The following is a 20,880-nucleotide window of genomic DNA, read 5'->3' as shown; positions in this document are numbered from 1 at the left end:
AGATGGTGTGCTGATGGTAGGGCAGTACATGGCTCTCTGGGGCACATTCACCATCACAATCACAGAATCACAAAATGTGCTGAATTGGAAGGGACCCACAAGGATCATCCAGTCCAACCCCTGGCCCTGCACAGGACCATCCCCAAGAGTCACCCCCTGTGCCCCAGAGGATCAGCCAAACCCTCCTGCAGCTCTGGCAGCCTTGGGGCTGTGCCCACTGCCCTGGGGAGCCTGGGCAGTGCCCAACCAGCCTCTGGGGGAAGAACCTTTGTCTAATATCCTACCTAACCCTGCCCTGACACAACTTCAGGCCAAATCAGACTGAGCATTAAGGCAAAGCCTGCAAACCAACAGAGTGGTTATGTGAGGACCTCTCCTCTTGTTTTGGTTGATTCCATCAGGGATGTGCCATCATTTTTTAGCAACGAAACTCCACTAAAAATAAATGACCCCTCAGTTCCTGATGGCATCTCCCTTGCTGGGTATAAACATTGCTGGGAGGTGATGGAAGAGCAAGCCATCAAGCAACACTCTGATGGAAACTTTATCCCTGAAAACTGCCCTGAGCACAGCAGGAGTTAACATTTAGTGTCCTGCCTTTGAGAAGAGATCAGGGAGAGTCTTCCCACAAGATCTCACTCTTTCTACAGCAGTCATTAACTGCAACCATCTTTGCCATAAAGAGGAAAAACTGCATCTTTAAAGCCTCAGAGGCAAAAGTCAGCCTTCCTAGAAGGTTTATTGCAGTGTCTAGTGATGGGGTGACTTTTTGAGCAGCAGTCAAGCACTTGGACTGTCCTTTCAATTTAACAACAACCTCTTAACAAGCAACCCCCTTCCCTTCCCTGCCATTCCTGTCCCCAGTTCCACCTCACAAGTTTAATCTTAGAAGTGACTAATGGTGAGATCAGCTCAGGCAAAACTATGATTCCATGAAAACTACCGGTATTCTCATTTTCTTTTGTGGAGCCAGCACCCCATCAGCCAGATTTCAGATGGGTGAGAAGAGGTTCACTGCCAAGTGCAAGAGATGCTGTGTGCTTACAGGAGGAGTTAGAGAAGGCCTCAGCCAAGGCTACAAACCCAGGGAAAGGGCTCTGCTGTTGCCTCTGCCTGCTAAGCCCCGTTCCAGCAGGCAGGACAGAAGCTGGGGGCAGGCTTATTTCACGCCAGTCAAACACAAGCCCATTCCAGGAGAGTTTTGTTGTTTTGATCCTTCTTCGAGGGAATGAGCTCAGATGAAACTGAAGCAGGTGCTAATTAAAAACAGAACTATTTTTCAAAGTGGGCTTTTAATTACTGTAAATATATGTCGTGGAAAGTTGCAAAGAAAAATAGTAATTTCTTGTGCTACCTGCCATTTTCACTTGATTACCATCACACTTTTCTGTAGGGCAAAAACATCAGCCGTTCATAACAAACTCCTCTCTTGGGGGCTAGTGTGAATTGAGAGCTGTGAGGCCCTGCCATGGGCTCCAAAACTAGCAGCATAATGTCTGTAACAGACATGCTACCTAATTAAATTGTTAGGGAACAGGCTTTTATATCTTTAACACCTAATTTACTATTGTTTCTTTGAAAGTGTTTGGCTTCTCTCTGGTTTTTTGGGCCTCCCTTCTCAGTTTTACGATGGCTTTTAAGTTTTTCGTGTGTGTTTCAACTAAATAACCATTTTGGAAGTTTTGTTAGGGTCCCGGCTAGAGTCAGACCAAGGGAAACAGGGGCCTGTTTTACTGTTGTTCATGCTGAGTGAGTTACCACTACCGTGCTAATTATGTAATTACCCCATTTTAATAGCTATTGTATACTGCTTTATTGCTAACAAATCTTATTTCCTCTTTCTTTGCTCACTGATGGAACAGTAATAGCATAAGGACACACACAAACATTATACAACACTATAAACCTCAACACCAGAGTTAGCAGGGTTCTAACCATAAACAATCATCTTCAAGGCAGCAGGCTTATCCAAATCTACTTGACACTAATGATGATATAATTCTTACTTACTGGAAAGACACAAAATTGAATTAATTTCTCAAAAAACAAGTTCTACACAGTGACAGCTGTTAGTTGGTGAGTGTATAAGGTGCTCACTGCAAAAATCATGGGCTATCCCTGAGATGTTTGGACTGTACTGTACCAGAAATGAGTAATGAATGTGTTAATTAACTACTTCCTCTCTTATATTTGAAAAATCATTAAATATTTGGCCCCAGAGAGGTGGGGGAATGTATGTTCCAAAATATTCCTGAATTTTGCATGGTCATTTGGAGTCCCTGGCTGACAGGATAAGGTAGGATCACACTGAAATAGCAAAATGCAGCAGGGCAGGATGAAAAGGGGAAATATTACCCAACCAAATGCATCCAAGTGCCACTGAAATCAGAAGGTGTTAAAAATAATGCATGAGATAAAAAAAGATGAAAAGTATTAATCAAGGGTTTGGAGGTGGGGGGAGAATAGAATCCAGCATCCATTGTCCATAATATAATCTGTGCTCAGCTATTAAACCAAACCAACATTCAGCCAGGACAACAAGGGCAAGAGCTGGAAATGGCTTCTGAAATTATACCAGACAGCATAGCCTGGAGAGGACCTCACCTGAAGTCCTGCATCCAGGACTGGGGTCCTCAATCCAGGGAATGCCCAGACTTGTTAGAGTGGGTCCAGAGGAGACCATGAAGATACTCCGGGGGCTGGAGCCCCTCTGCTCTGGAGACAGGCTGGGAGGGCTGGGGGTGTTTAGCCTTAGAGAAGAGAAGGCTCCATGGACAGCTTAGAGCCCCTTCCAGTGCCTAAAAGGGGTTTATAAAAAGGAAAGAGAGGGACTTTCTATACAGGCAGATAGTGGTTGGACAAGGGGCAATGGCTTCAAGAGGGTAGGGTTAAATGAGATATTAGAAAGAAACTCTTGACTCAGAAGGTAGTGAAGCCCTGGCACAGGTTGCCCAGAGAAGCTGTGGCTGCCCCATCCCTGGAAGTGTCCAAGGCCAGGTTGGATGGGGCTTGGAGCAACCTGGGCTTAGTGGAAGGTGTCCCTGCCCATGGCAGAGGGGTGGAACTGGGTGAGTTTTAAGATTCCTTCCAACCTAAACTGTTCTATGATTCTGTGATTCTGTGGTTCTATGATTCTCTGAAATAACCTCAAAGAAGTTGCAGGTATTTAAGAGAATGAGCTGCAGGTGACTGAAAGGGGGCACAGAGGGCTCCTAGGAGCTTTCCCTCAGGGAGAGGAGGCTTTCATGGCAGAATCCAGCTCAGGCAGCAATCCCACATCCTCAGAGCATTTCCTGAAGGAAGAGCAGGGAACATATCTGAGGGACAGCTAAAATGTCCAGAGGGCCAAAACCTCAGATAAGGGATGCTGGTGTGTTCTGAGAGTGTATGAAGACGAAATAAAAAGCATGAGGTCTCTGGCATCCACAGAGATGAGAAGGATTCTGAGATGCAGCACCCAGGACTAGAAGTAACAGGTAGGGAGGGAGGGGTTACACTGAGCATCAGAGTCCCTGGCACACAGAGCTGAGGAGTGGAACTGAGAGAAGGGCATTGTTCAGGGAGGCAATTCCCTCGTGTCTTGATTTCTGAACACTAAGCTCTGCCATTATAGTCTGTATTTGCAAATATATATATATATATATATAAGTATCGATGTTATGATCTCTTAAGAGTATAAGTCTATCCCCTTCGGATGGTAAGATTGACGGGGAGATAGACAACAGGTTAGCAAAGGCATATAGTGCTTTTGGAAAACTCCACAAAAGAGTATGGAGTAATAAACACTTGAAGAAAAACACCAAGATCAGTGTTTACAGAGCCATAGTGCTGTCTACTCTCTTATACGGTTCCGAATCATGGGTCATCTACCCCCACCACCTGCGTCTCCTCGAACGCTTCCATCAACGCTGCCTCTGTACAATCCTTAACATCCGCTGGTCAGATTATGTGACCAATACATCTGTAGTAGAGCAGGCTGCTGTCACAAGTACTGAGGCCATGTTGCTGAGAACACAGCTGCATTGGGCACGGCACGTCTCCAGGATGAAGGACCAACCACTCCCTCCCTAAGATCCTGCTTTATGGTGAACTTGCCACCGGCTGCCGCAAGAGAGGAGCCCTGAAGAAAAGATACAAGGACTCCCTGAAACAACATCTCAGCCTTGGCCATATTGATCACCAGAACTGGTCTACTCTGGCCTCCAATCGGGAGGCCTGGAGACACACCATCTATAACGCAGCTGTCTCCTTTGAGAACACACGCAGGATCACTCTCGAGGAAAAAAGGCAATGCAGAAAGAATCGTGTCTTGCAGAATACACCATCTAAGGAGTCTTTCTGCTGTGCCTTTTGCAATCGGATATGTCTGTCACGTATTGGCCTCATAAGCCACCAGTGTGCCTGTAGCAAATGTGGATAGAGCCTTCCCAAATCTTCGCTCAAGAAGCCCAGCCATGATGATGATAAGTCTATCTATGAAATTCCATCATCATAGCAAAACCCTCTTATTTTTTCCCACTCCTTATTTTTCACCACCACCAGCTCCAGATCTCGTCCCCAGTTTATCTGAAGGGGAACCAGTCTCCAAGCAGGTAAAACACACATTGAATTCAGCTGGACTTTCAGCACCATAAGCCATTGTGTCTGCTCATTTCCACTGCCTGGGATGGCCCAGTGGCCTCCCCCAGCCCACCCTCTGCACCAGGAGAATCTCTGCAAAGAGCAGCAAGCTCTGCCGCTTCACATTCCTCCTTAAATCCACCCGTTGCCAGCATATCTACCAAAAAATTGACAGCAAAAAACATTGCATTAGGCTGCTGGTGTGCTAAGACCACTGTCTATCATAGTGAGCAATATTGGCTCAGCTCTCCCTGTGCTCGCTCTCTGTCTGCACCCATCTGCTGCCTTTCCCCTCCCACCTGGGATCACAGCACTGGCACTGCACGTCCCTGGGGTCAGGGACAAAAGCTTTGGGGTGCTGGGGGATAACAGGAAAGGTAGAGAGGCACACACGTTGTATGTATATATGTGTGTCTGTATGTGGCTGTGTGTGTGTATATGAGTGTATGTGTGTATGTGCGTGCACAGGCACGTCTAGGGGAATATTTCTATTTCTCTATCAGACACCAAAAGCAGTGCAGGGCAGGGGGAGATTCTACCCCTCTGCCCCCTCAGGTGAAACTCCCCTGCAGAGCTGTCTCCAGCCCTGGGGAACAGCACAGGGAGCACATGGAGAGAGTCCAGAGGAGGCACCAAGATATCAGAGGGATGGAGCAGCTCTGATGTGGGGAAAGGCTGGGAGAGTTGGGATTGTTCAGCCTGGAGAAGGGAAGCTTTGGGGTGACCTAACTGTGGTTTTCCAGTGCCTGAAGGAGCTGATAGGAAAGACGGAGAGAGACAATTGACAAGGACCTGGAGTGTCAGGACAGGGGGAATGGTTTCACACTGGTAGAGGACAGGGTTAGATGGGATATTGGCAGGAAATTCTTCCCTGTGAGGCCCTGGTACAGGTTGCCCAGAGAAGCTGTGGCTGCCCCATCCCTGGAAGTGTTCAAGACCAGGTTGGATGGGGCTTGGAGCAACTTGGGCTAGTGGAAGGTGTCCCTGCCCATGGCAGGGTGTTAGAACTGGATGATCTTTAAGGTCCCTTCCAACCCAAGCCATGATATGATTCTATGATTCTACGATCTATATCTACATGTATTCAGTGGGGTCCAGCCTTTGGCAGTCAGTTCCTTGTTTCTCCCAGCTAGGTGGGAAAAAAGGAAAAAAAATTCCCATCAGAAAACAGGACTTCCCTGAAATCAAAATGTCTGCAGAGCAAGCCTGTTTGAGCAGCTTCTTCCAGCAGAAAAATTGAAGTGTTTTGCTTCATTCTGGACCAAGAGGTGCTTCCAGCCACCACAGAAACTCTGAAGACACACAGTAATGTCAGTGTGCCCTGACGCAGCAGGTGCTAATGGAATTTGTCTAAGCTTTTCGTGTGGTCAGAAGTTTCAATATTCTGAATTTTCCTGGTGTGTACACTCTGTCATTCCTCTCAGCATGGAAGCTACAGACATGCTGGGCTGGGTAGCACAGGCACAAACTTGCTGTTGTGGACCCTCCTGCACCTCCTGCCATCACAGACCATGCACCTGACACTGCTCAGGCCTGCCCAGAGCCAGCCTGCAAGCCTGAGGTATCACTGCATTGTTGAAACAACAATGCCACCATGGAGAGCCCTAAGCAGGACAAAGAGCCCAACCCTGGGCTCTTCAGAAAGTCACCCTTGATCAGGAAAAACTTTTAATGTGAGCTTCACCCAAGCAAGGGCTGACAGTGGCACTGGACACAATTACACATGTTTTGGCTGGTACAGGGCTGGCTTCTCACCCTAGAGTGACTCACTTGGTGACTGTATGGGGCAAGGACTGTACTGACTTCTCCCTCCCAGCACCAGAGATCCTCAGGAATGGTCCACCATCATTTAATGACTGTATGAGCCAAAAACCACAGTGACAGCCTGTTAATATGTGCTCATTAGCAATGAGCTCTCATTCATGCTGGCATTAATTTTTAAAAATGCCAGGCTAGCAGAGCAGGGAGCAGAAGCTGATCCTCTCCATCTCCATTTCTGATACCCAGCTCATGTCTCAGTCACTCCCATTGCTTCTAGGACATCTTGGGGAGTTTTCAAGAGAAGGTCTGGAGTCTTTTACTCATGGACTTCCCCTTTCATCGAGATCAAACTAGGTCAGGAATTACTGGAAGCTGCCTTTGGAATACCAAAAAGGCAAGAGATGGTGCATAGAGCTCAAGATCACAACGTTTCGAGCCTTTGGCCAGAAGCCTCACCTCTCTCTGCTCAGGCTGCTTCTGTCCTTCCCACTTTGCTGCCAAGGAACCTCATCCCACAGCCTCATTTCCCCAGTTTGGTCTGCAGGGCATGACTGGCATCCCTGTGCCAACAGCCAAAAAGGGGTAAAGCCTCAGCCAACACTGCAAACCCACATGGCAATTATTTACCTACAGGCATCTATTCTGAAGTGGTGATCACATATTAATAGTTTAACACTATTTTGCAGCTGTTGATCCCTACGCTCAGTGCTCCATCCAGGTATGAGGAGGGTCACCAAGATGACTGGAGGGGTGGAGCACCTCTGCTATGAGGAAAGACTGAGAGAATTGGGATTGACACTAGAGAACAGAAGGCTTTGGGGTGACCTAACTGTGCCTTCCAGTGCCTGAAGGAGCCATCAAGAAACATGGAGAGAGACTATTTACAAAGGTCTGGAGTGACAGAACAATGAGGAAGAGCTTCTGCCAGAGGGCAGGGTTAGATGGGACACTGGTAGGAAATTGTGCCCTGTGAGGATGGGGAGGCCCTGGTACAGGTTGCCCAGAGAAGTTGTGGCTGCCCCTGGATCCCTGGAAGTGTCCAAGGCCAGGTTGGACAGGGCTTGGAGCAACCTGGGCTGGTGGAAGATGTCCCTGCCCATGGCAGGGGGGAAATGAGATGATCTTTAAGGTCCTTTTCAACCCAAACCATTTTGTGATTCTATGACTGGACTAGTCCAGGAGACCAGCATTCCGCCAGCTACTGCAGTGACAACATTGACCAAGATCGACCTACAACCTCTGCCTTTCAGACCCCTCTTTCATTTCCCAGCCAGGCTTTTAGGATGGCCTTTAGAAGGGTCTAAACCTGATCACTTTTCGCAACCTGTGTTCCCAAGAGCTGTGAGGATGTTAGGTTTCTGAGTCCAGATACCATGTGCAAGCATCACTCCATCAGCTTCTGCCTTCCACCGTGAAGGAGTTAAGTAGAATTTACAGCATTTTTAACTTATATTACTCACTTGTATTGAATTATTCTTGGATCAGATATTAAATGGAGATTTTCCATATAATATCTGTCACAGATGGAAAAAAATCCATCATCTATGGATGAGTGTAATCCATTCATTGGTTTACGGATACAGCCCTCTCCAGGGATTGTCAGAAATAAACACGATGTCCCTGTTTGCTGGATTTTTGCATTTGGATTGCTGAGCTAGCTGAAAAAATGTGTGAAATCGCATGAAAGCCGACAGCTCCCTATTGACTAGGCATACGAACAAGCTCCATGTGTTATTTATTCCAGCAAGGCCATGGACTGTGGCGTGCACATGAAATGCTAGCCCACTCTGAAATTCGAGGGGATAATAATCAATAATGCTTTGTTTGGAACTCAGCTTTCATCTGCAGAGCCCAGAGCAGTGGCAGGGAAGCTGGGAGGAAAAGGGAGGGAGGAGGCACAGACCCTCACTCAAAAGACAGAGCTGGAACCAGTCCCTCCAGCCCAGCAAAGCTGCCTGCTAACAGGGCACCTTTAGCATCTCAGACATGCTAAATACATGGATTTTTTTTTGTTTGTTTGTTTGTTTTCTAAGGAAACAGTCTCTGATAGAGCAGCTTTCCAGTTACCTGCTATGATATACTGCAGTGGTTAAAAACTACTTGTTCTTTTGGGAATTCCCAGGAGGAATGAAGGATATCAGTGTGTCCAAAGCAAGGGCACAGCAAGACAGGAAAAGGCAAGCCTCTTTCCATCCCTTACTTTTATTCCTGAATACAGGGTTTGCTGCAGCATGCTCTTCCCAGGCTGGTCACGCCGTGTCCCCGCGGGTCACCCCGCAGGGGCTCCCCCGCTCCCTCCGGAGCGGTGCCTCCGCATGGCACGGCTCCAGCGCAGCATCGCCCCCACTGCACAGCTACCGCTCGCTCGGGGATAATTAGTATTTCCCCCATCTGCTAGATGAGCCTGGGGAGGGGAGGTAGGGGAGCGCTGCCAGGGTATCCTTAACTCTTCCATCCTCAGGCGTTTTGCTGTTGCTCCCCGTTCCGAGGCTCCGCGGCAAACCCATCTGGAGACCAGGAGGTCTTGGAAAGGTGGCTGGATCCTGCCTCCCATGGAGGAACCGGGAGGCTCCGTCCTCCTCCCGTGGGGGCCACCGCCAAATCCCTGCGAGACCCTGTCTGTGGGCAAACCCACCGTTGTGCTCACCACGAGCAGCCTCCAGGTGAGCAGATTTGGGTTCCTCAGCTGGAGACACCCTCCCCACCGCTCCAGCCAGCCCCAGCCAGGGCGGGGGCTGCCGTGCCGAGGGCAGCATCCTGTGGGCACCATTTGCCTCCAGGAGACAAAGGAGAATGCTGACAACTGCATCCCAGATGCTGAGGCAGGATTAGTGCTATTCTCGGCAGCAGACTCCTTTCCTGCATTAAAGTCAACACATCACCCAACACTTACTTCACACCCTCCCTGGGGTGGCCGGAGAGTTCCCTTTCTAAGGTTAATACCTTCTCCTCCCCCAGCGCCCCAATAGAAACAGGATATTTCCTAGCTAATTTGTATGTCTCTAATTTTCATATCAACAAAGCAAAGTCATGATTTGAGGCTTTTTCGGCTTTGCTTTTTTTCTCACCACATTCTCACTCTCACTGAGTCCGTTTCCATTCCTCCACTCGTTTCCCAGACTCCAGTATCCACAGGTTTCTGGGTTAACAACAAAATAACACAGGCTGGAACATGTTCAGATGATTTTTTTTTTAATTAATTATTTTTATTGTCTTGCTTGGAAAACCTTTTCCCCTCTCTTTCACCCTCCCCGCCAGGGAGTTCAAAGGGACATGTTCGCAAACACGGGCAGGGCAGCGCTTTCCACACCCACACTTGCCACCTTGAGGGAGGGAGTGGCACAAAAACTCGCTGGTGAACATTTGTGCAAATATGCATTTGGCATCTGCTAATGTCAAGTCTGGCTGGATTGGGGCTCAGAGCTGTAGGAAAGCATAAATGAGTCAGGCAGACAGCAAAAGCCGAGTTCTTCATTATGCAAACAGGAGCCCCTCGCAGCAGCTCCTGTGCACAGAGAAGTGGCTCCTGCTCTGCGTCATTTCTTTCGTGCTTTGTCTTGCCCTTTAGTTAAAAGGACTATTCTCATGCAAAGACCCTCGTGTGCTAAATACTGGACAAACCTCCAGCTCCAAAAGGCACAGCCTCAATAAACCACAGTCCAACGTGGAGAGCTTGGCATTCAGGCACAAGCAGCAGCAGCACCGGAACAGGAGCTGTTCTCACTCCAGTCCTCATGGCTGCTTTATTGCTGTTATTACACAGCTCTGCCCAGGACAGAGGAGATACATGGAGTTCCACGAGCCTTTGGTTCTGCCAGTTCCCCAGCTGTAGCAGGTAATGTGCGTGGCCACTCCAGTTGCAGAGCAGGTAGCAAGGGAGGGCTCACTGCCAGCACAAGCAAAACCTTCAAACAACTGCAAATAACCCACTATCTCAACATAATTGGGGCAGCAACAGCTGGGGCACGTGGCTCATTAATAAAGTGTCTGCCTGTAAAAACAGAGCCAGGTCTAGATCCAGGGGACAACCTAAAATGTTGGAGTCGGTTCCCATTCACTCACCTGGTGACAAACCTTGTAGGGCACAGTTGACCTCTCACAGCCACTGCAGAAACTTTATCCCTTTCATGTAAATTCAACAGCACCAGTGCAGTGGCTCATGGACCACACGATCTATAATTTAGTAGTCAATTAAACGAGAGCACTATTGCTTCCTGGAAGGGATGCCTGCAGCACCAAGTGTGTGGGTCCTGGGAAGGGGGTCACAGCACATCTTGTTCTGCAGCTTCAGATACAAACTGTTCAGAAAGAGTTCGATGGCAATGGTTGGGTTGGCCATGTCAACACAGCCCCGATTCACCCAAAAGCTGACCCCCTCATGTGTTCCCTGCTCTGGCTGCGTGCTGCCCTGCCATGGCTGACTCAGGGCTGGGGACAGAAGGAGAGGTCCTTGCACTGCACTTTTAAACCATGGGAAAATTCAGCATTGCCATTTCAAACCTTATGAACTGAATAATCAGTGTCAGAGCTGGCTGGAAATCTCCACACATTTACAGATAAGCAAAGCCTTTGCATTGAAGGAAATCTGTATTTTTGTCAAAAGCAGAAAACCTGGGACTTGAAAGGTATTCTTTTCACATTTCAATATTTCTACATTTTGTTTCTAGGCTGAAAAAAGGCAAAGAACTTTCCAAGAAAAAAAAATGATTAAAAAAATGCAAGACTTAATCCTCTAGGTGTACTTTTCAAAGCGAAAAGGACGAAACTCCCAGTCATATCTCACCAGACCCCTGACTGATTCCTGATTTAATGTTTGGTCCTTGTTAATTCATCCCAGATTCAGCTCTGGCCTTGATGAAGGTGTCCCCTGTGGGTGGGGCCAGGACCAGGCAGCAAGTGAGGGTGTCCCTGGGTGCCCTAAGGTGGTGGTCAGTGGGTGCACAGTGGGGTCGGGGCTGCTCCAGGGCACCGACTGCCACCCCACCCTCCGTGTCCTGAGTCACAGCGGCAGGAAGAAGTGCCAACAGCAGTGACTCTCCCGCCAGCTCCCATGAAGTCTGGCTCACTCCCCATTCCTTTGAATGGCTTCAAACTGACAGAGGACAGGGTTAGATTTGGATTTAAGGAAGAAATTGTTCCCTGAGAGAGTGGTGAGGCCCTGGCACAGGTTGCCCAGAGGAGCTGTGGCTGCCCTGTCCCTGGAAGTGTCCAAGGTCAGGTTGATCAGAACTTGGAGCAACCTGGGATAGTGTTTGCAGGGGAGTGGAACTAGATGAGATTGAAGGCCCCTTCCAACCTGAACCAATCTGTTATTCTGTGACACACCCCAGACAGAGAAGCTCTGGGAGAAAACTTGAGCTCCTCCAGGGTGGTGTAGGTGTAGGTGTCCAGCCAAGAGCAAAGGCTAGTTGCTTAATGATGCAAACAGTATCATGAAAGAAGTCCATGGAGCAGGACAGGCAGATGAGTCGGGTCTCCTGCTCTCACCCACCTGAGCATCGATTCCTGGGTCCCCCACCATCATCCCTCCCCACCCTAAGAGCTTCTACACAAAACAGAAGGGTTTGGGATTCCTAGGCTTGACAGAAAACACTGGGGAGATGAATCTGAATTCCTTCTCATCAGCCTAAAGACTTCTTTATTATTTATGAGTGGGAACGATTCCCACCAGAAATGTGTAACTGGTTATAATTTAAATGTTTTTCTAGCTCGGGAAATTTCCAGAAAGGTCTAATAGTAAACACAATAATGTGCCCACAAGTTACAAATCAGTGATCCTGTTTGTTTAATTCATTTACCCAGAAAAATAATGAACACGAAAGTGATTGTGGTTTTTGTTTGTTCCCTGAAACAATGTTATCAGTACATGCCCTCCATGCATTTTTACTGCAATTATAAAGGTTTTTCCAGCTGGAAGGTGAGTCAGCTTAACTTTTTTCTTTTAAACTAATGACCATTTAATGCCAGATAAAAGGTTTAGAGGAAAGGATTAAGTACAAATTTCAAAAGAGATGGTGGGAGATAATTGACTCAATTTACCCCTGATATCAGTGCAGGGCACCCATACTGGTGTGTTTGAAATACAGCAGAGCAAGGGACCCCACCCAAGACCCCACACTCTTCCCATGAAGATGGGGGCTCACATTTTCTCCTCCATCATCCCAGCACATCCAGCATCTCTTAACAGGTGTCCCTCTGGGAAGATGCAGTTCCTGGTTTAGAACTAGCAACACCTTTCAAACAGCAGCGAAGTTGCATGACAGATATGAAGCTGATAATAAACCCCTCAAAAGTAGATAATGAGAAAAAATGCTCCAGTTCAGATATTTGCCTGCAGACAGAGGCACAGACCTCCCCTGACTCTCTAACCTTGAGCTACAGCCACATTTTCACTTGCACCCACCACCACTTCTCTGGAAACCAAATAAGTTTTGCTAATCTTTCATCTCTGCATGCTCCTTTGATCCATTTTCACTGCCATTTTCAAGAACTTGGGGTAATTTCTCCTTGAGCAATGAGTTTGCCACCTCTTTGTGCTGAACAGGCTCCATCAGCAGCTGCTTCAGGTGCCAAACCTACCCTGGAGCTTTTTCTCCATGTTCCAGTGGACAGTGTGACCCTTTTCCCTCCAGATGTGAAGTTGCCAGGACAGGCTTTGATTGCTGTTCTGGTGTGGGAACCACTTGGCTTGGGTGGGAAGGCGTTTAATGAAGCACAAACCATGAGGTATGCACTCCATCACTGCTCCCAGCTCCTTCGCTACATAGAAGTCACCTGTAAATTTACATGTCATGAATTCCACACAAGGGCAGGGTTTGGGTTTATTTGCCAAGTCAGTCACTTATTGAAGGCAATCCCTGCCTCCTGAGGTGGCCATGAGTTGGTGTCCGGCTTTTTCCATGCCTTTGGAGAGTGGGGCCCTGGGAGGGGCAGGACAAGGGCTTCCCAGGCCTTGTGGCTGAGCTGACGATGGTCAGTCCCACCACCCAAAAGACCTGCTTGGAGGAGCCACCTGGGAAGAGTGAGTGTCTGTTTTCATTGTCTTCTTTCATGAGCATGACATGATCTCGGTTCACACCTTAAGGAGGTACGAAGCAAACATCCAGCCCTGAATCACTTGGCTGCTGCAGCAGATCGTAGATTAGGGTACCTTGGGCCGGGTTCAGACCACCCACCACAGCGTCTGACAGCAGCACCCGCCAGCTGGGCCCACAGCAGGGCTGCCCCGGCCAAACCCACACCCGGGCAGGTGATGGAGAAGACACCCAGCCACCCTGCAGAGCCTCAGAGCTTTCAGAGCCAGACTCACCTCCCACCTGGCAAATCACACACCGTGTAGCCACTCAGATTCCCATAGCAAAGAGCCCTCTGTGTGCATGGATCTCCTCCTGAAATCATGGGAGAAGTCTGGCTGCAACATGCCAAATGGATGGGACTTGAACACCTAAATCCTCCGGGCGAGGAAAGATCTCAGCCTGAATGTATGCAAGGAGCTTGTACAATCAGGCTGGGAAACACGGAGGTCAAAACTTGCCATGTTCAAGATCAAACGAGTAATCCCAAATTCTCCACCCCCATAATGGGACCAGTTGCTCTTAGTTGCCTGTCTGGCTGTTGTGAAAGGCAGTGAGAGCTGGAGAAGATCTCGGTGACCCTGTGAGGACAAGGGATGATAGTTCTCCTTTCCAGCTCCATACAACACCATGGTCACGTGCCCATGCTGGCACTGCCTCAGTGGTGAGCAAATGAGGTGGTCCCTGTGCGACACAGGAAGGGCTTTGGGATTCACAAAGCACCAAGAGAAAAGGAAAGGTGGGGTTTGCAACCAGGGTGGCTGCCACATGGGCAAAGGTCTCCTCGGGGAGAGGTGCCTGTGGAGCTTCTTGTGGGAATGGAAACATAACAGACAGAGGTTGGACCCTACAAGTATCCTACAAGGCCATCATGGAGCATCTTTGCTGCTCCTTCAGACAGCACAAGAGTGTGAGAACGACAGGCCTATGTGACATAAGGCAGGGTAAGCACTCAGAGCACACCTGGAGTTATTTCATACTTTCTTCAGATCTATTTTACATGGATGAAACAAGGTTGAACCACAATGGCTTTCACTGGGTGGGATGGGTGAAGCACCATCTGTAAGGGGCTATGCTGCCCAACACCATTCCCTTCCAAGGCTGGTCTCCAGGCTCCCATTGTCTGAACCCAAAGCTTAATTTCCATGCTGTATGTTAATATTCCACAAGTCAAAAACCACTCTCTTTCAGCAGTTTTGACGTTTGCTGCCTTTCACTGAATTTCCTCTGTCTTGGGAGAGCAGGTGAGTGGGAGATCCCAATTTACTTTCTCTGCAGTCTAGACTATTCATTACTTTCCTGTCTCTAAATGAAGCAGGCACAGTCCTTTCAATACCTCCATAAAGCATTCCCTCACCAGGCCTCTAAGTATTTTCATTGTCAGCCTCTGAACACTTATTATTTCCACTACATCCCCTTTTGAGATCAGATATCCAGAGAGGAGCTTGGTGTGTTAGCAAGGGTCTCCTCTGGACCTATGCTGTGAGCAGGCAGACTTTTGGAAATATTTTACATCCCTCTCTTTAGCCATCCTCCTATTTTGTTTTAGTTTCACAACAACAAGAAGGAAAAAAGATCGCAGAGCCACTGTGACTGCACTCATTTTATGAGTGTAAATGATTACAATTAACGTAGAACCTGATGGAGTGCATGCACGGCTTGAATTATTCCTCACCCTGCCTTGCCTTGCAGTTGTCAGGGGTGAATTTTATCTGCCATTGTGCTGCCCATTCACCTAGCTTTGTGTGGTCTGACAATATCACAACCCAAGGTGGTATATGGTTGCAGGCACTGCCGCTCTCGTTATTTACAATGGCTAATTAAGATCCTGCTACAACCTTCATCCCACCCTTAATTCTTATGAAGCAGCCAACAAAAGGTTTTGATTTCCTTTTTGGCTGGAAGACCTTTTGGCTTCTGCAAAAAGGGGATTAAGAATGAAAGCACATAAAGGTATGTGCACAATCACAAAGTCATAACAGCTCTCTGAGTGCAGTCTCCCAGGAATGAAACGCAGCATTAGCAAGAAGGGCTAATTGGGACCAGTTTAAAGAGTGCACATTGTGTAGCCGAGTCCGGTAACACTTTTGATCAGGCAGACAACACAGCCACAAATTGCTTTCTTCCCCCTCCAAAATATCTGACCCCCGCAGGAAACGGTGTTTTACCTTTCCCAAGGAATCCAGACAGACAGACAGGCAGACAGACGGTGCACACGAGCTGCGTGAGCGCCGTGGGTTGCCCCGGCTGCTCCACAGGGCACAGCCCGGACAAGCCCAGCTCTCTGCCAGCTCTGGGCAGATGCAAGGTCCCTATTCCCCACGCTCATGCTGGCTGTGATGGTGATTGCCAGTGTCACTGTCACAGCAACTTTAGGATCATTTGGAGTTGTACACATGCAACTCCCCAGACTGTCTCTCCAGAGAATGCTTTAGGCACTGCCGGTAGCTGGGGGTTTACGAGCAATTGCTCCCCATCAGCTCTTTGCCATCCAGTGGAGGTGGTGGGTGCAGATCCCTGGTCTCAGGCTGCCTGCAGAGATCCTCTCCATTGCCAGCCTTGTTCCAAAACCTCCTTATTACACACCTTGCTCTGGAGCCTCTCGATTTTAAACCTTGCTCTGGAGCCTCCCCATTGCACACTTTGCTTCAGAGCCTCCTGATTGCACACCTTGCTCTGGAGTGAGCAGCCCTCCCCCCTGCCGTGTCGTCCCCTGGGCAGGCACCCTTTGAAGGTTTTTCTGTGGTGCAGGGGTCCCCAGAGCCCATCCCCAGCCCAAGGGCCTCCCCTCTTAGTCCCTGCGTCACCAAGGCAGCTCTGCAAGCCAAGCCTGGGAATCTGGTTCGTTAGCTCTTGGCAATGCCATCCACCCAAATGTCATGGCATGCAGAAATCTATGAAAACCAGAGGCCCAAGACATGTGTTTTTGTTTGTTTGCATGTGCCAGCATTTCCAATGGCTCAGAAATGTGTGCCTGTGAAGGATGCATGTGTGTTATTCATTTAGGATTATTTTCAGTCCTTATAATAGGAGGCTCATTTTATCCTCTTGAAAGCTCTCGAGCAGAGATGATCACAGCCCAAAAGCCTGCCACGGCTGTAAACAACATTTAAGCTCCACATAGCTGTCTCTTGTTGGAAAACAGTCCCACAAAGCAGTGGAAGGGTTTTCACTCTGTGCTCGTGTCAGATACACAGATAAACAGGCAGCTCATTCCTCTAGGCTCCTTTGTAAACCCCAGCCAAGATTTTTACATCCTGATTCATGCAAATCTGATCATATGATCAAAGTAACATGTGCTACCTCCCAGGAACTGGTGCACTGCTGGCATGGCCTGGCCTGGCCACGGGCCACGGCCCATCACACACCAGCCCTTCCCTCCTGGTTCCTGACACCGCTTCCCCCTGTCCTCACACACAGTATCCCCAGCAGACAGTGGTGGGGTCTCCTCCCACCCAGCTCCAAGCTGGCCATGACAGGGGCTGCTCCCAGCTGACTCCCTGCACAGCCTCGTAACACACTGGGAAAGCCTTTCCTTGCACCCTCGCTGCTCCTCCCGTGCCAGAGTTTCTGATGGCACCTCTCCCAGCTGCTGATGGTGGTGTACCCCAAAATGGGTATGTGTCTCTGGATCCTCAAGCTGGGAAGTTTTGGGGTAAAATTTCCCAATTCCATTTTCTCCCATGACTACTATAACTCACTGCATTTATGCAGGGTGTGAGTGGGTTCAGAATTTCCTCTCTTGGAGAAAAAAAAATGGTCCTTCCAAAACTGGGATTGCACAAGCCAGTGAAAACACAGCCCTACGGAGGAACGAGGCCTCAGCATTCAACTGGGAAGGGCCATGGCAGCATCACCTGCAATGATTCCCCCAGCTGGATCATGCTGTCCTTCACCCAGGGTGAACACACCGTGAACCTCACGACTCTTGTGCTGCTTAACCAAGGAGGAAACTCCCATTAGAGACTTTGGTGCGGTTACACCTTCTGTTATTCCTGGCCGCTGCGGTTGTTTTTTTCAAAACAAGGCAGTATTTTCTATCCTTTAGGCCTGAGCAGACCAATTCATCTCTCTTTAGATGGGTTTGATGTGGCTTGGGAAACTCAACTGGTTGTTTCCCAAGCCCAGCATAACTCAGTTATGCTTCCTGTGGCTCAGCCACAGGTCCCCCAGCCTGGCAGCCACTAGGGATGTGCAGACAGTTACCCTTCAGTCTGCTCCAAAACTAGGAATCAGCTCTTGCCCAGGCAGGTGTCAGCCACCTTCTCACTTCACTGGTTGGACTAAATTTTCCATAATTTTCTGACTAGAAACAAGTCCCACCCACAACAAACATGGTCAGGGACTGCAGCAGTTGCCACCAGTCCAGGGCTCACTGCTTGGCTTGTCTGTGTCAGTAACCACTAAATTCACAGGTCTTGGCAGCCAGGGAGACCCCAGTACGTGGCAGACCCTGCTGAGGTACAAGGACTCAGCGGGGGATGCTCACCATGCGGATCTCCTTGGGATGGCACCCTAACACAGGCCTTGAAAGCTTAAAATGCCATGGGAGAAAGAAAACAGTGTTATGAGCTTTGTTCCAATCAACCAGGACTTCTGGAGAAAAGGGAGGAGCAGGAGGGCAGCAGAAACTGGTAGGACAGGGTCAACTCAGTGAAGGTTTGGGGTCTGCACCCATCAGTGGGCTCTGGGAAAGGTGGTGGGAGTTACCATCCAGAGCCTCGCCTTTCCTGCTAAAGAAGCAGCAAACTGACACAGTATTGGAGTTTTAGCAGGGGGCTCAAATCTATCGAGGGACTTTGAAAAGAGTGTCAACTGATAAATGGGCAGGGGAGACTTTTTTATGCATCAAATAGTTGCTTTTTGCTTTCGAAGTGAAGCTTCTATTTCTTTTTTTTCCCCTATAAAATCACATATAATTAAGGAAATCGTTAATAAGGTGAATTAAATGTCTCGAGTAAACCCAAATCACTCCACTCAGTACTTTGTCTTCCTGAAAAAAAAAAAAAATTTTGGTTTGACCTGATTTTTCCTCCCTAATTTTTCAGCTCACACTGTTGGAAATAACAGACTCTACATAGGTTACATCATTTGTGAGGAATCTCCTCTCATCTGTCTCCAAATGAATAACAACAAACATTCAAAAAATAATTGAAGTTTTATATATATCCCTTGGCCATTCAGGTGGTATGGCTGGCACGAGACACAGGCACTTTAAACAGCTGTTGTGAATCTTAAGTATAAGCTTCCACCCTTTGGCACACCACCAGGAAATTATGCATAGGAATATACCTGCTTTCCCTTGCAGCAGACACAAACCACGATGTTAAATGCCTGAGAGTGGACAGCAGAGAAAAGCTGTTTTGCTGGGGGACACCCCATGCTTTGTGTGTTCCTCTCTACTCTGGTGGACAAGCGGGACCGAGTGGGGCTCTGGGCTGTTGCAGGGGGTATGTACAGCCACACCAACAGCTCCTCTTCCTCCTGCACCAGCAGGTACTTGCATTGTACAGTAATCCAGTGCCCTAGAAAAGAACAACCACTGCTACACACACCCACACACACACACCCACACACCCCTTTTCACATATTCCAGCCTTATTTTTCAAAGGTAGGCATGGTAACACAGCACGGTGTCAGAGCCAAAGTCACACGTCTTTTCTGTCCCACCTAGAGTTGACTCCTATTCCTCAGTTAGATCTTCCTTGGTGGACAAACTCTCCTAGACAAGACAAAGACCATCTTCTCCAGCTGGAGTCTAAAGTCCTGGCTGAAATCTTATTCCACTGCTTTTGTTTACAGAGACTCAAATTGCTGAGAATCAAGGAAAGTTGATGGATATCCATAGGGCAGAATACCACCCATAGGGCTACACAAGTGCTGGTCAAGCCTTGCTCCAAGGCTGGTGTAGGCTGGGTGTTTGCTTAAACCAGACCTAGCTTCCACCCTGCCATGTTTCCATGAGCCCAGGTGAATAAGCTACTGCAAAGATCGAGGTGGTTGGAGGCAATGCAGCAGGCAGGGGTGAGCTGAGCTGAGGCCTCACAGTGCTTTCCAAGATCCTCCCCAAGCTCTGCTCCACTCCAACTCATCTACAGACACATGAGGTTCACAGGCACTAGAGCATCCATCTCTTTTAGACTGTGGCCTTAATTCCAGCAGCCAGGGACATAAGAAACTGAGTCTTCTTGCCACTGAAGCACTAGGGCAGCATCCCTTCCCCAGACTATTTTTGTCTCGATTGCTTCGTTCTCACCTGGACCCCCTTATGACATTTACTGGAGAGGTGTACCAGCTATGCTCCCAGAAGCTATTGTTAACTGCAAAGATATCACACCTGCTGGTGTGTAAGAGCTGAAGGGATCAACTCCCCTGCATAGATAGACTACATGTTTGGGTAGGTGCAATAACCCTCTGCTTGCAGAAGGGCAGAGCTAAAACTGCAAACCTGCTCCTGGAAGAGGCTGCCCCACTGCTTCACATCTGCAGAAAGGTCATCCGAGCTGTCAGCCTGTGAACCAGCAGCTTGGGGATGATCCTGAGCTAAAAACTGCAGAGAGCACATGAAAATGAACAAAAATTTCACGTTCTTGTGCTCCCAAAGGCTGTGTTGCCAAAAGCTGAGAGCGTAGATCAGGCTCCATCAGGGCACACCAGATGCAGCAACTGCCCGGCCTTGCAGCACAGAGCCTGCAGTGGCACCTGCATTTGCATCAACAAGGCAGAGGCAGAACAAAACCACTCAGATGTCAAGCAGGAAAGACCACACCAGCTTGGGGAATCCAGCTGCAGGGATGGTAATTTGCTCCCACCTGTTCACAGCTCTGTGGTCCAAGGAAGGTTGGCAGGGAGCTGGCAGACACCTTGCACAGGGACCAGGACACTCTTTATCTTCTTGGCCAGTGGTAAGCTGCAGGCAGGGCACAACACCATCATGGTGAAGGGTTTACCCTACTTGGACCGGACACTAGCTGAGCTTTGGCCACGGCCACTGACCCTTCACCATCACAGGGACAGCACGAGAGACCCACCACTCAGAAGGTCTGACCAAACAGCAGCCTGGTTTGTGCAACATGCTCAAAAAATTTTCTTGGACCCACAGAGTTTCCCTCCCGGGTGGGACACACATTTTAGGATGCCCTGCACCCTGCTTCATGACAAAGCCAGTGTTATCAGACCAAGCCACTATCTGATCTCAGCTATTGTGATTTTGTGACAAATCCAGCAGTTTTTCTGAGACAGTAGCCACAAAATGCTTTTATTAAACCTAATTAATTCATCATCATGGCTGGGCTTCGCGAACGAAGATTTGGGAAGGCTCTATCCACATTTGCTACAGGCACGCTGGTGGCTTATGAGGCCAATACGTGACAGACATATCCGATTGCAAAAGGCACAGCAGAAAGACTCCTTAGATGGTGTATTC

Source organism: Corapipo altera, unplaced genomic scaffold (genome assembly GCF_003945725.1).
Source record: "Corapipo altera isolate COAL_440 unplaced genomic scaffold, ASM394572v1 111, whole genome shotgun sequence".
NCBI lineage: Eukaryota > Metazoa > Chordata > Aves > Passeriformes > Pipridae > Corapipo > Corapipo altera.
This window is presented reverse-complemented; position numbering follows the sequence as displayed.